Below are 15,756 nucleotides of genomic sequence, written 5' to 3'. Positions count from 1 at the left end.
AAAAGGCATTGTCTCACCAAGTGGTCTTTTTTTTCTCATTCAATTTATTTCCTTTCATCATCGCAGATGATAATAAACGAGTAAATATTAGTCTTTTTCCCTTGAAGTTTTTAAGACTTTTCCAATTACAGAGAGACTAGAAATATATTTGGACTTTCTTTTATTTTTAGACACTCTAAAACCATAGCTTCCAAAAAATGTCTTCTTTTTGTTTGCCTATTACAATATCACACCGCCCTCAGCGCTACCAGTAACATTCATCACTTGGTGCTGAGTAACCTACTGCGGTTTCTTAAGAAATTGGTCCTCTTTGCCATGTTTTTGAAGAGTGATTAAGTAATGGATCCAGTGGGTAATCTGTTTGTAAGTATAGTGCTCATTGCTTATTTGTAGAATACACCAATTTTTTGAATTCTGTTACTGGAGATTTATGAAAGGCTTTAACATTTCCTTGGCATCCTATATAAAAGCCCCTGAAGTCTCCATAGCAAAATATTTAGAGTACTTTTTTCCCTACTGTGTGGGCTTATAAATATCTTGTTGTAATCAATAAAGTCTGTAGACAGAACTGTCAGTCTCTTTTCTTTTAATAATTCCCAGTGTCTGACTTTTAAATTCTATAGAGCCTAAAGATTTGAAAATCTAATTAGCTATCTTTTGAGTGCTGTTGACATAAAGATCATGATTTTCCATCGTTTCACTGAAAGATGTCACATGCAATGTGGAATAATTTCTATAAGTTTGTGTGGTATATTGACAAATTGTCAGAAAAACAAACAGAAGTTATATAGGGGCTTAGTAGTCCAGAACCACTGGGGAAATTAAGTAAAAGTCATATTTTAATTGTAAATTTTATGATTTTCCCTGGGAGAAACACATGTTGAGCACAGTTAAGTAACTAAGTATAAATAATTAACCACACTAGAATTTTTACCTTGTATGTTACCTACAATTATATATCCAGAAGGGCATTTTTGTTGGAAGTAGCATGAGTGTTCAAAGCAATAGAACGTTGTAGCTGTCCATTCAACTCTAACTGTTCTCTGATAATAAATATACTGTTGGTACATTTTTATTAGTGTTCTTTATGGTACCCACTCCAAGAGGTAAATACATAAAATCTCTATAAGACTCTCTTCTTCATCCATATATCCTTGAGAAAAATCCCACATTATGTCACTAACTTGTGAATATGATTTAAGGATTAGAAAGCAAAAATAAAGTTCTTTACTGAGCATAGATTATACACTAAGCACTGTGATAAATTTCTCACATACATTGTCTTGTCTTGGTGTTATCTTACCTCTGGGAGGCAGGCATCTTTAGCTCCTATTTGGAAGTGTGAACATTGAAGCTGAGAGACATTAGGTGCTAAAATAGAGTGATTTTTGAAAAGCAGATTTTCTAGGAAGCATGAGACTCACAGTTACTTTGGAGGAGAGCGGATATTGAAAGAGAAGAAAAAGTAATTTCTGAGAAAGGGAATGGAGGTGAGACTCTTGAAACAAAACATATGCTTTATTATTTTCCTTTGTCTAGTCCTTTGAGACACCCAGGTCTGGGTGTCTACCCAGCTGAAAATCATTTTTTCTGAGAACTTTCAACACTCCTCAAGTGGTGGTCATTGAGCACAATATTCTTCACAATATTTTTCTTTTGCTTTGAGTAGCTTGAAGTGAGTTCCTGGTATTTTAACCAAAGAACTTTATACAGATTTTTTTTTTTTTTTCCTATAACTTTCTACCCATAGCATTGCAAAAAAATTTTTATTTTCATTTTACTTTTTCAGCCTTCAAAAGCCAACAAAACTATTATTTTGGATGACTAAGCTAGGGCAAGAAGTTGGAAATGGAGATGTTTAAAAATTTATTCCAAAATATTTAGGCTAAGGATGAAGTTTGAAGAGATAAAGATGTACCTCTCACTCTCTTAGGAGTCATTCATAATCTTTGCCATGGAAAGGTCTGGTGGTTCTGTTGCAGGAAGGGGGACCCCTTCCAGGGCCTGAAACTGGGCTCTTGTCTAACACTCAGAAGTGACTTGTCCAAGGAGACACATGTGCTGACAAAGCAAGAGATTTTATTGGGAAAGGGTACCTGGGTGAAGAGCAGTAGGGTAAGGGAACCCAGGAGAACAGCTCTGCCACAGTCTTGGGTTTTATGGTGATAGGATTAGTTTCTGGGTTGTCTTTAGTCAATCATTCTGACTCAGAGTCTTTCCTGGTGGTGTATGCCTTGTTCAGCCAAGATTGATGCCAGAGAGAAAGATTCTGGGAGGTAGTCAGACATGTGGTGTCTCCTTTTGACCTTTCCTGAACTCTTCCAGTTGGTGGTGGCTTATTAGTTCCTTGTTCCTTACCAGGACCTCTTGTTGTAAAACACCGCATGCAAATAGTTACTATGGTGCCTAGCCAGGGTGGGTGGTTTCAGTCAGTGTGCTTCCTCCAACAGTTCTGTTCGTTGCCTGCTCTGCCCAAGGCTCTACTAATTTTATGCTACTGACTAGAGATCTGTGAATTATGTGCTTCTACAGTTTCCATATCTTGTAGGTCAATGAACTTCAGTGGACTCAAAAGACTCAGATTATTTGCGGGGGTGGGTGGGGGGATGGGGGGTGTCTAATTTGTTTCTAGTATTTATATCGTGCGTGTTTTAGAAAATGAGTTTTTTAAATATCAAATGCCTTGAGACAGGGAGAAAAAGAAACGAGGAATACTTCATTTGAATAACATATTAAACAGAAACTAAGTGTGTAAACACGAGAGGGGTGTGTGTGTGATGGGAGGATTGTAAAGAGGAAACTCCAGACTCTGTGCATTTCTATATCACATTTGGTGATTACATTTTTAGCATGCTGGGAAGAAAATCATCCACAAAATACCCATTACATAAGGAGATTTTTTTTCTTTCTAATTCCCATGCACCCTGCTGAATACATACCCATTTATGTTTAATTCCACACAATTGAAATACAGTCACATCTTGAATGGGAAAACAGTTTAAACAAAGACAAGCAGTAAACTAGTTATCTTTTTATATTGTTCTCTCCTCCCTATTACTGTCTTTAATGAAGAAATGAAGAGCATAATACACATTTTAAAAAATTAAGTATGTCTTAGTAAATAAGTTCAAAGACTCAGATTTTATATGATAATTTGCAACTCTCCCCAAAACAGAAAATTAGTATTCAGATATTAGTGTGTAAAAAATCCTCCTGTGGCTTTTATTTAATTGGCACAATTTCCCTTTAGTCTATGTTTAGCAGGAAATACAACAATATATAGTTACAAAATGCTTTATATTTCAAGAAGCATTTTCCTACTCCAAAGTCTCCATTAGATAAAATGGGATGTTTCTCTGGTTTTTAAAACTTGTAAAAGTTAAGACTCAGGGAGGTAAGTGCTTTGCCCAAGGCAACTCTAATGAGTAATTGAAATTGTACTACAATCCAGGCCTTTCATCCCTTAGGTCAGGGCTCTTACTACTTCTCATTGTGCATGATTTAGACCCTCTGAAATGATATGTCCAGATAGGTGTTCCTAACTATCTAGAAACTTAAGAAAGAAAAAAACAGAATTTAAGGAAATTATTATGAAAGAAAGTAAAATCTGTGAAGGAAAGATGGAACAGTTGAGATCATTTAGCCTGGAGAAGAGAAGGTTGAAAGGTGACTTGATATGTATGTGTCTTTAAGTAAAATGCTCCTGTGGAGAGGTGGTTTATGTCTCTGTCAGGGAGATGGTATAAATTACAGTGATGAACTACTGGGTCACATGTAAGATAACATCTATGGACAAGGGGTGAATTAAATTCAAGAATAGGCAAGAAAAGGAGTGAAATTTCCTTTTACATTGAGGTAAAGAAAATATACTCTTAGAATCCTTTTTACCTGATTGTATTACAACATTGTGGTTATTCAAGCTTGCCATATTATTTCTGTGGTCATACGCCAAATTACTGAATTTCTAAAATGCTTAAATCTTATGTATACAGATATCTATATGGTGTGTTAATTCATTTTGAAGTCCACATGGCCTCATCCCAGTTGAATGAATATTCCAACTAGAAGGAAGCTCAAGATACTGGAATCTATTGCATGATGTTTAGTTAATCAGCAGTACCTCAGAGTAAGTCCAAAAGATCTGCACACGCAGTAGGAATTCCAATTCTGATTTCCCTTCTTCTGCCTGTTTTCTCTTTTTGCTTCAGTTGTTCTTCTTCCACATTTCATCACTGGTAAGCTCCTCTCTGGATGATAGGATAGAACACAGTAGAATTGAGAATTCAATATTTCTTAATGAGATTACTTCTTAATTGACTTTGCTTTAAAAAATAGCAGGAAGAAGAGAGGGAAACAAATATCACATAAATATCACAAAATAAACAACAATTTGTTGTGTTTTCTTGGTGCTTTTAGATCCATGCCATCAATGAGTATTTTAACCTATATACAAGATTTTATGAGCTTCTATCAGTAATTGAGCAGTAATTAAAGTACTGTGGCAAATATAAATCTAAAATATGGTCTCCATGCATGAGAAGTTCTTAGTAGTAACTATTGATAAAAAATAACCTTATAATTAAATGCTGACATGATACATACATGATACAGACTTTGTTATAGATGCTTGTAAGAGGACAGGATTGATTGCATCATGCAATAACATTTGAGCACATGCTGTACCTATTCATTCATTCATTCACACATTCAATAAACTTTTATAGAGTGCCTACTAAGTGTCATGTATAATGGACAGAGCTATGACTTCTTATCAGGAAGCTATAATTTTAATAAAAGTTAAAGTGATAAAACATATAATAAGGGCTTCCCTCAGAGCTATTAGTAAAGAATCCTCCTGCAATGCAGGAGACCCTGGTTTGATTCCTGGGTCGGGAAGATCTGCTGGAGAAGGGTTAGTCTTACCCACTCCAGTATCTGGGCTTCCCTGGTGGCTCAGCTGGTAAAGAATCTATCTGCAATGTAGGAGACCTGGGTTTGATCCCTGGGTTGGGACGACCCCCTGGAGAAGGGAAAAGCTACCCATTCCAGTATTCTGGCCTGGAGAATTCCATGGACTTCTTATCAGGAAGCTATAGTTTTAATAAAAACTGAAGTGATAAAACATATAATAAACATGCAAATAAATAATCGGATATTAGTGAGTGTTATAAAGGAAACTAAAGTAAATTAAGAAAACTGGGGAGTATTATGGGATATGAAAGAAGGTCGCCATTTTATGTAGGAGCTAAAAGAACAAGTCTTTTAGATAGGTTGACAGGGTCATTCCAGAAAGAAGGAATTTCAAGGCTTAGAGACATTGGAGGTGATTGGAATAGAGTGAATTTGGATCAGAATAGAAGAGGAGATGTGAGGGGTACTGATGGGCAGCTCATCTGAGTCCTTGTAGATCACTGTAAAGACATTGGCTTGATTCCTGTGTTGGGAAATCATTGGAGGAATTTAAGTAGATAAGTAAGATCATCTGACTTATTTGTAATACAGTCATTCTGCGTGTTCCATTGAGAATGGGCATTGGCAACGTGAGAGGGGAAAGGAAGCACGGAGACACATGAGTTTACTGTAATAACCAGGCTGAACAAACTGATTACCTGGACATTAACAGTAGCATTGGCAATGGTTAAAAATGGTTACGTTATTGCTATATTTTAAAGTTAGGCCTTCCCTGGTGGCTCCAGATGGTAAAGAGTCTGCCTGCAATACGGGAGATGTGGGTTTGATATAGATTGTGAAGTAGGAGAAAAACAATGAAATAAAAAATAAACCTCAAAATTTTTCATGTGGTTAAATAAAAATATGACATTTCAATTTTTTGTGTTTGGGATAGTGGTATGAGGATCAGATTGTGGCTGGTGGAAAATCAGAAATTTGATTTTTTGAAATGTTTAGATTATGATACCTACTAGCCATCCAAGGAAGGATATTGAAAAAATATTTGTACATACAAGTTTTGAGTGAAGAGGGAGATATAGGCTGGAAATATAACTTTGAAAGCCATCACCTTAAAAATAGCTCGTCAAACACAAAACTAAAAAATAAAACTACACGATTTTGTTAATATAAAAGGTTTGAATGTCGAAAGAGAAGAGGTATATAGACTGATAAGTGCAGACAGAAAAGACCCCACTGAGGTAGGATGAAAACCAAGAGTGTGGCACAGAAGGGGAGAAAATATTTTGGTGAAGATAATTTATTAAGTCCAATGTTGCTGTTAAGTATATAGGATGAAGACTGATCATTGAATTTAACACTATTAAGTTCATTGTTTACCTTGAAAATATGTGTATTTTTTTGTGTGTGAATCAGTAAGAGCATACATTTTCTTGAAGTTTGAAAGAGAATAAGGATAGAGGAATTTGAAACATTAAAACCCAAACAAACATTTTTGACCAACCCAGTATAAATGCTTGAGAAAGTTTGATGAAAGGGGGAACAGAGAAATGAAGTGGTACCCAGAGAAGAGCTTAGATTATATTTTTGGTCAATGGGAATAATTGCTAAAGAATGAACAACTAATGAAGTAAGGACCAGAAAGAATTTCTGAAAGAGTAGATCTTTGCATAGGTGAGAGAAGATGAAATCTAGTCACAGGTTGGGGGTTGGTTATGAGTAGGGAAATGAGCAGTTCCTCCATACTAAGAACAAAGGTAAGAGTACAGTTTGTAACCATAATTTTAACCTTAAACCTCAATTATGTGACTACAGTGATCGAGAGGTGGTTAGGTATACTGATGGGATCTGTAGATCTTCTCTTCTATTGTCTCTGCCTTCTCAGTGGAGTAGGAATAAATGTAATTCCCTAAGGTAAAGTTTGGCTAAAGATACTAGTGATTTGAAGAAAATGCAAAATGTGCATTTTTCCTTAAAGAGAATGAGAGAGTAAATGTACTAGTACAGTGAAGCAGGATTGTTGAGCAACATTAAGAGTAACTTGAAATTTTGATCATGAAATGAATGTAAACTAGAGAATACATTTATCTGCTTTTCTCCAGTCATATTTAATTGCGTATGTCTAGATAAAGAGTCAGAGAAGGCGAGGGCACCCCACTCCAGTACTCTTGCCTGGAAAATCCCATGGATGGAGGAGCCTGGTAGGCTGCAGTCCATGGGGTCACTAAGAGTCAGACACGACTGAGCGACTTCACTTTCACTTTTCACTTTCATGCATTGGAGAAGGAAATGGCAACCCACTCCAGTGTTCTTGCCTGGAGAATCCCAGGGAGGGGGGAGCCTGGTGGGCTGCCCTCTATGAGGTCACACAGAGTCAGACATGACTGAAGTGACTTAGCAGCAGCAGCAGCAGATAAAGAGTGCTTAGAGAATTAGATTTAATCAGAATTGTATTTATGTCAGGGACTATTGTAAAGAGAGGAATGCTGAAGGCAGCAATAAATAAAAGTGGGTGATTGTAATTATGGTACATGGTTTTTAATGAGTGAAAAGGAAGGACATGAGGGTGACTAGGGCCAATGAAAAGGAGCTTAGGATCAATAGGTCTGTATCTGGGTCTAATTAAACACTTACTGGAATTGAACAACAAAACTGAGTTAGCTTGAAGGCAATGAAGTGACAGGTAGATGAATCAAAATGCAATAAATTATCATTTTGGAGGGAATATAGTAATATAGATAACGCCAAGATTTGTAAGAATAGGATTGTGAATGTCTGATCCAGGGTGAACAACTAAATTTTTGGAAGAGAAAAAGTCAGGGATCTGGATGGCCAAGAATTTAAATTACCACATGCATGAACATTGAAATCACCAAGAATAAAACAGGGGTGTTGTTGGAAAGAGTGACAGCAATATACAAGGGACTTAAATTATCAAGAAGTGAGAGAAAGTGACCATGACAGCTCTGCCAGGAGATTCAAAGCTAAGATGGTATAGAGTTGAAGAAGAATGCTCTGCAAGTGGCAATGAGGAAGAATCCATTCCACCTGAAACACTGGAGACAGGAAAGGTGAGAGTATATTTTCCCTTCTTAAACTGATTTTGGTTAAATAAGAAATGGAAGGAAACCTTCAGAAGGGTTGGAGGATGTGGGAGATTCTGCTGATGACTGGCCACCAGTTAAGAGGATCCAGTTGTGAAAGTGTTTCAGGAGGTGGATGGGTTTAGAGGATGGAGGCAAAAGAGTTGATGGCAATACAAGGCAATCTGAGGATTAGTTTTGAGGATGAGGGATGACCTGGGAATTCTTAGTTTCTGATAATGAGGATACATTCAGGGATAAGGGGCAAAATGGGATTGTCCTCATGATCTCAAGGCAGGCACTGATGGAGAGGCTTGAGAGCTGATAGGAGGGCAGCTGAGGCAGTTTCAAATTATACTGTGTTCCAGGGGCCTGACTTCATCTAGTAATGGTGACATGGAGATTGAGAGAATTGATCTTAAATGGTGCATCAAAAGCTCTGTGGCTCCCTCTTGTCTCTAGCTCTGGAAGATGAGGAAGCTGGAGAAAGGCAGTCTGTGGCAAAGCTCAAAGGGCACCAATATTCCTTCTTGGCTCCTTCCAATGGAGACCAGGTGGCCACAGTAGGGTTACTATATCTTTAGCTCACGGACCACTCCAAAGTACAGGCAGGGATAAAAGGTGGGATGGGAAATAGCCAAGAAAGATTAGTGCTCCACCCTGATTTTAAGAAAGTGTTCTTCAGAAATTATTCAACTAAAAAAAAAAAAAAGAAGAAGAAGTTATTCAACTGAGCTAATATATATATTGACCATTTGGGGATATAAAAATTCAGTATAATTCAATGAGGAAACAGTAATTAAAGGTATTGTGGGAATATGAGAAGTTGTCAGATGCAAGATGGTCTTTGTTTCAATGGAAGACATTTATTGCCAAGTTGTGGAGAATGATGTTAGCTTAAGAACTTTCTGGACTTCCCTGGTGGTCCAGTGGCTAAGACTCCAAGTTCCCAATGCAGGGGGCCCGGTTCAATCCCTGATCAGGGTTAGATCCCACATGCCACAACTAAGACCTGTACAGCCAAATAAATAAATACTTAAGGAAAAAAAGAAGTGGCAGTATTCATATTAATCTTGAAAGATTACAATATGTAGAGAGAACAAAATAGCATTATTTCTTTCCAGCTCTTTCTTGTCATGACAGGAGACAAAAGACTGTAGGAACTCTCTTTGGTGTAGTCTGAATTGTATACTTTTGTGTATATCTAGTACAAGAAGAAAAGTGAAGTGTGTGAGATGGCAGCACTTCAGATATTCTCTCTCAAATAATCTTTTCTTGTATCTAACCTTGTATTTGAGTAATCATTCCTTACAAACTTAATAAGCACTTCAAATATTATCTACTTTAAATCTTAATGCTCTGAGTTATTGTACAGTTTGGAAAAGTAAGGGTCTACCCTAATATAAATGTCATAAGAGCTGAAACTCTTATTTATACCATATCTTGTGTCTGATAGTGTCTCACAACTGGTAAGTTCCTTATAGATATTTGTTAAATGAATAAAATTTATTCAAATTTATCCAAACTGACACACAGAAAATAAAACAGCATACAACTTTCCATGGATCATTATTGATATTTTTATGATCTATTAAAAAATATCACTATCCTGATAACTTTGTCTATTTCATCTCTTCCTAATTCTCAGTCATTCTCTCCACCCTATTTGTAATTGCCCCAAATAGGAAAGAAGAGTTACAATTTTTGTTAGTTGAATGTAATGTCAATACTTGCTCTGTATTTACTTGTGATAGGGGCTATTGTATGTTAAAAGATTACGCTTATGGGTTTAGCTCTGAGAGAGATGGTGAAGGACAGGGAAACCTGGTATGCTGCAACCCTTGGGGTTGCAAAGAGTTGGACACACTAAGTAACTGAAAACAATAGCTCTCAGAGCAACTCTGATAATTTATACAGTTTCCTTTTTATACATGTCATCTTCTAGTTACATCATTTTCTTAATGGTTACTTAGATACTCTTCACAAATCTAAAATCTATTTGGGAATATCGACTGAGAAAAAGTACAAATAAAATTGTATATTTCTTTTTAATTCATTAAACAGTTATTCCTGTTATATTTTCCAGCTATCATTTATATTATTCTTTTTATAAAATTTATATCACAGTTATTCTACTTAATAACATTTCTGGAGAACTAATATTTTCTTCAATCATATAGATATTTAGGGTTTGGGGATAGAGTTTTTGTTTTCTTAAATTGGCTAGGTTGTTTATTCTCGTGGGAGTATTAAGGTATTTAAATTATTTTGTCTTCATACTACACTTTAAAGTCTGTGTTTTCAAACCCTCAATTATTATTATTTTCTCAAAATTTCTTAGCTATTCTAGCTGACTAATTCCTGGGCTTTTAATAATTTTTAATAAATCTTTAATGTTTTTCAAGTTTATTCTTATTAAATTGAGGTGGCCTTATTTTGTGTTTTTATGTGTATATCCCCTGATGGCTCAGTAAGTAAAGAATTTGCCTGCAGTATAGGAGCCACAGGAGACACAGTTTTGATCCCTGGGTCAGGAAGATCCCTTGGAGAAAGAAATGGCAACCTTCTCTGTAATTTGCCTGGGAAATCCCATGGACAGAGGAACCTGGAGTCCAGGGGGTTGCAAAAAGTAAGGCAAGACTGAGCATGACCACATGTTAATTGTGATAAAACTCATTTTACTCTAATTCTATATGTTGTTTATAAGAGACATTGACTATACAAGAATGTGGAAACATTTAAATAAAAGAGTGAAAATAGATACTGCAGGAAAATACTATCCAAATAGCAAGTACCAGTTTTAATCAGATTAAATGCTGACAAAGTCATTCCTATAAAACAAAACTCAATTCACTACAAAATGATGAAAGTTTTTAATTCTCTAGAAAGATACAGCAATTCTGAAATTGTATGTACCAAATAGCGTATCTTCAAAAGCATATACAGCAGAACTTCACAAGACTACAGGGAAGAAAACACAAAAATACCATATAGGAAGAGATTTCCCCAACTTTCTGTCAATTATTGAAATAACAAGCATTCAATAATTATTGAGTAACACAGTAACAATTTTGCCTTAATTAAAGCTAAAATTAAAACATATATGATTTTATTATATAACTGAAGCCTTTACAAAAGTTTCTCATAAACTAGGTAATAAAGAGAGTTTCAACAAAATTCAAATATAGATATAATCACACCTGTTCTCCAATCAAAAGCATTTGTATTAGAACTAGATAAAACATATATAAAACCATATATATTTGTTAAGAAACACATCTAAATAATAGACCAAGAAATGTAATATAAATTTTTTAAAGTATTAGAATTTACTAGTAATTTAAATACTACCCATTGTAACTTGCAGAGTAAAGCAGTCCTAAAATTAAAATGAAGTTAGAAAAATGTAATGACGTAAGCCCAAAGAAATTAGAAGTAAAGATATGTAAAATTTAACAGCAGAAATAGTAAAATAGAAAATAAAGAAAAGATCAAGTAGATCTACAAAAAAAAAAAAAAAAATCTCTGTAAAGACTGGTACAATAGACAAAACTCAAGTAGGATTGATTTGGAAAAGATGGAAGAAGCATAAATAAAAAATTCATTATGATTTTTAAAGGGACCATATCTATAAATATATCAGCAATTAAAGAGTCAATCAGATCAGATCAGTCGCTCAGTCGTGTCCAACTCTTTGCGACCTCATGAATCGCAGCACGCCAGGCCTCCCTGTCCATCACCAACTCCCGGAGTTCACTGAGACTCACGTCCATCGAGTCAGTGATGCCATCCAGCCATCTCATCCTCTGTCGTCCCCTTCTCCCCCTGCCCCCAATCCCTCCCAGCATCAGAGTCTTTTCCAATGAGTCAACTCTTCGCATCAGGTGGCCAAAGTACTGGAGTTTCAGCTTCAGCATCATTCCTTCTAAAGAAATCCCAGGGCTGATCTCCTTCAGAATGGACTGGTTGGATCTCCTTGCAGTCCAAGGGACTCTCAAGAGTCTTCTCCAACACCACAGTTCAAAAGCATCAATTCTTCGGCACTCAGCTTTCTTCACAGTCCAACTCTCACATCCATACATGACCACAGGAAAAACCATAGCCTTGACTAGACAAACCTTTGTTGGCAAAGTAATGTCTCTGCTTTTAGCTATATATCAATGATACTAAAACAGAATAACTGGAAACATTCTTTAAAGCTATAATTTAGCAGGAGTGACTCTTGGTGAAAAAGAATGTGTATATAATTTTATAAAAATTAGATAAAATGAATTTGCATTTAAAATCTTAGCCCAAAGAAACTACCAGACCCATATTCTATCATATTTTCAAAGAACAAGTAACTCTGATCTTATACAAAATTTCTACATTATAGAAGAGTAAAGTTCTTGAAATTACTCTAAGATATTAACATTCCCTAATAATGGCTAGAAAAATAAAAGAGGATGGAAATTTTAGTCTAATTTCACTCAGAAATATAATTAAAACACTTAGAAATATTAGCAAACTGTGTCTAGGGTATTTCAAAAGATAAATACATCAGAATTAATTTTGGTTTATCCTAACACTGAAATGGTAGTTTGATATTACACTGAATTTATTGTATTAGCATGTCATCTCAGTAAATGCAAAAAAAGTTTGATAAAATTCAGTGGTCACTCACTATAAAATATTTTGGCTAATTGACAGTAGAAGAAAATAGTTTAAACTTCATAAAAATATCTAACAAAAACCTAGAACAATTATTCTTAATAGTTTTCTGTATTGTTCTCTTCAATATCGGGAAGAAGGCAGGAACGTCCATTGTCAACATTTCTGCTCACTGTTTTGGAGGAGATCTTAGTAAGGTAAGTCCTTAAAAGAAATGAAAACTATGAGCGTTGGAAATGAGGGAGAGACACTCAGTATTTGTAGATTATGTGATGGTTTAACTAGAAACAATTGTTAATTGTTTAACTTAGAAAGCTAAGGTAGCAACAAAAATTATTAAAACCAATGAAAAACTTCAATAAGCTACTGGATATAAAAATATATATATAAGGTATATTTCATTTTTCCTACATAATTAATACAAATACTACGTTAAAGCAGAGAGCATCCTATCTAATATATGCAAAATACAGGAAATAAACATATTCTAAATAATGGTTCTTTAACTTTTCCCTCCTGAACCATGAGAATGCATTTTTTTTTTTTTTTGGCCCTTTCACTGTTTAATTTGATTTTATTAAAATCTTTTCCTCTTCTCTGAAGCTTAAAGCCTGGTTAATTTTAAGACCAGTTCAGTTATCTCTCAGACTGAGGTAAGTGGAGAGAAAACTGGAAATCTGAGCTGTACTAGTAGGATTTCCAGAATTTTGGTGTCCATCTTCCTCTCTTAACCCTCTCTATGACTGTTACCTAGGCTCCAGGGCCATTATATATGAGTCTATTAGTCCAGGGCTTCCTTGATAGCTCAATTGGTAAAGAATTTGCCTGCAGTGTGGAGACATGGGTTTGATCCCTGGGTTGGGAAGATCCCCTGGAGAACGGAAAGGCTACCCACTCCAGGATTCTGGCCTAGAGAATTCCATGGACTGTATAGTTCATGGGGTTGCAGAGTCAGAGATGACTGAGTTTCACTTTCACTTTCACTTTCCACTCTAGAAGTGAGGTGTAAAACTATCTGACTTCCCTTTTTCCAATCTTGGCAAACCTGAGCCTACCACTTGACTCGCTGATTGTATTTTCGGTCTTTCTGGTCCTGTAGAGTTTTCTGACGTTAGATTCCAATATTGTATTTAACTATATTTTCAAGATCAGGCAAAGTGTATGAAAATTCTACATTCAGCCAATGACAGCACCAATCTGTCACTATGAAGATTCACTTCTTGGGCTTTTAATACTCTTTCTGTCCACTTTGCTTCATGAACAAATGTATCCATGGGGCAAAATCTGTTGGCATGATATTCTATATGTCCCTTTGCTGTGCTCACATTCCCATTTTTACTATTTCAACACTACTGTGAAGTGTTTGTCAGTGTGCTTCTTTTAAAATTCACGTCAGAGAAAAAACTCTATCTGCATGTGGTAAGTGCCCAGATCCTTACTCTTGTGAAACATTTTCCTTAATTAAAAACATTCATAAAAATTAACTCTGAAGAGTTAGAGGCAAGGTTACTTCAGATTATATCCTATAAAAATATGAAGAAAAATTGTGCTTCATGGTATAATGCTCTCTGTTGAGCAAGAGACTAGATGTGGCTTTGCTCAAAGCTTGAATTATATACTTAATTTTGCACATTAAAATTTAATGATATTTTAAATGTAATAAGCCTTTCCCAAACAGAATTTCTTTCTTTTCCAATAGCCTAAATAGTATTGTAGGAATAATATTTTGGACCACAGTCGAAAGTTTTTTCCCTAGTATAACATTAATATTTTTCACGGATTTTAAAAAAGCCTTTTCTTTAATAGCACTGCAATTTTTTCCAGTTCTGCAAAAACTCTGAAACAAAATGGTTTAAAGCAGAATATGATGCCTCTTTTGGGTAGGAAAAAATTTTAGATTATGCAAGTACACTACTTTTCATTGACTCATTAAATCTATCATCATATGTACGTACAGAGCTATTTTCATTCATCAAAATTTATGGGTTTTGTAAATTAAGATAGCCTTGTATTACTGAAAGCTTATTTGAAAACAGTTCCTCCAGAAAACTTCAGGGACAACTATCAATAGATAAGGAAATGTATTTTAATAGGCGGTGGGAGGAAAGCTTATTTCACAATAGCAAACTTATTTCCAAATGTTCCTAGCAAGACTTTCATGGGCTCTTAATTTTACATTTCTTTCTCCTGTGCATTTTTTCATTTCCCACCCAACAAATGAAGTAGTGAAAAAAGGTTATAGAGCAGCAGGGAGACCTGTTGTTGCACTAAGTATCTAGGCAATGAACACCATCTAGTGTTTCACACAATGTGCTACTAAAATCTTGAATTTGTGGACAGTGCTTTACACTTCACAAGGTGGGTTCACATAGGTGTGATCTCACTTGACGCCTGCCTTGTGAGGTATGAAGGAAAAATACTATCTTGTTTCTATTTAGTAGTTAATATTGCAAATATAGAGTAGACTGAAGCTGTTTCAGATATTATAATGAAGATAAAATTTGTCCCAGGAATCCTGATTCCATATTCGTTCTTCCTCTCCCTCACTGCACACAGTCAACTTTCAAATAGTTGTTGGCTGATTGATTGAATAAAAATAGACTACTTTGTCACAGCTTAAAATCATACACATTTTAAGAAAATTTTAATGGCCACTGAAAAATATTATTCACTAGAAGATTATAATCTAAAGATTTTGGAAGCACTTGCATTTCCAATGAAAGTATTATTTACTCTAATGATAAAGAAAAATGTTCAGCAACTAAAAGAAAAAAATCTACAAAATGAGATAAGGTAGAACTCTGGATGAATATTAAGGTCACAAGGTTTCTTAACTGAGGAACCATGTTTAAACTGTTTTGAACAAAGTGCTTATCCCACTCAGTTTTAAGTATTATAAGATTAAATCTTGGGTGTGGTGTGCATTCATATTCCCCATGGTCAAATTTGTACTATTGAGACTGGCTTGACCGATATCCAGAGTGAAAGTATTAATCTGACTTAAGTGAAATAACAAAGTGTTCATGCGAATAAAGAAAGAGAGAGAAGAAATGCTGGGGTGTAAAAGAGGAGTCTGGAGAATTGCTAGGAACTGGAGGAGAGGATCAAATTTATA

Source organism: Bos javanicus, chromosome 2 (assembly GCF_032452875.1).
Source record: "Bos javanicus breed banteng chromosome 2, ARS-OSU_banteng_1.0, whole genome shotgun sequence".
Taxonomy (NCBI): domain Eukaryota; kingdom Metazoa; phylum Chordata; class Mammalia; order Artiodactyla; family Bovidae; genus Bos; species Bos javanicus.
The sequence above is the reverse complement of the archived record's forward strand: the minus strand, read 5'-3'. Positions refer to the sequence as shown.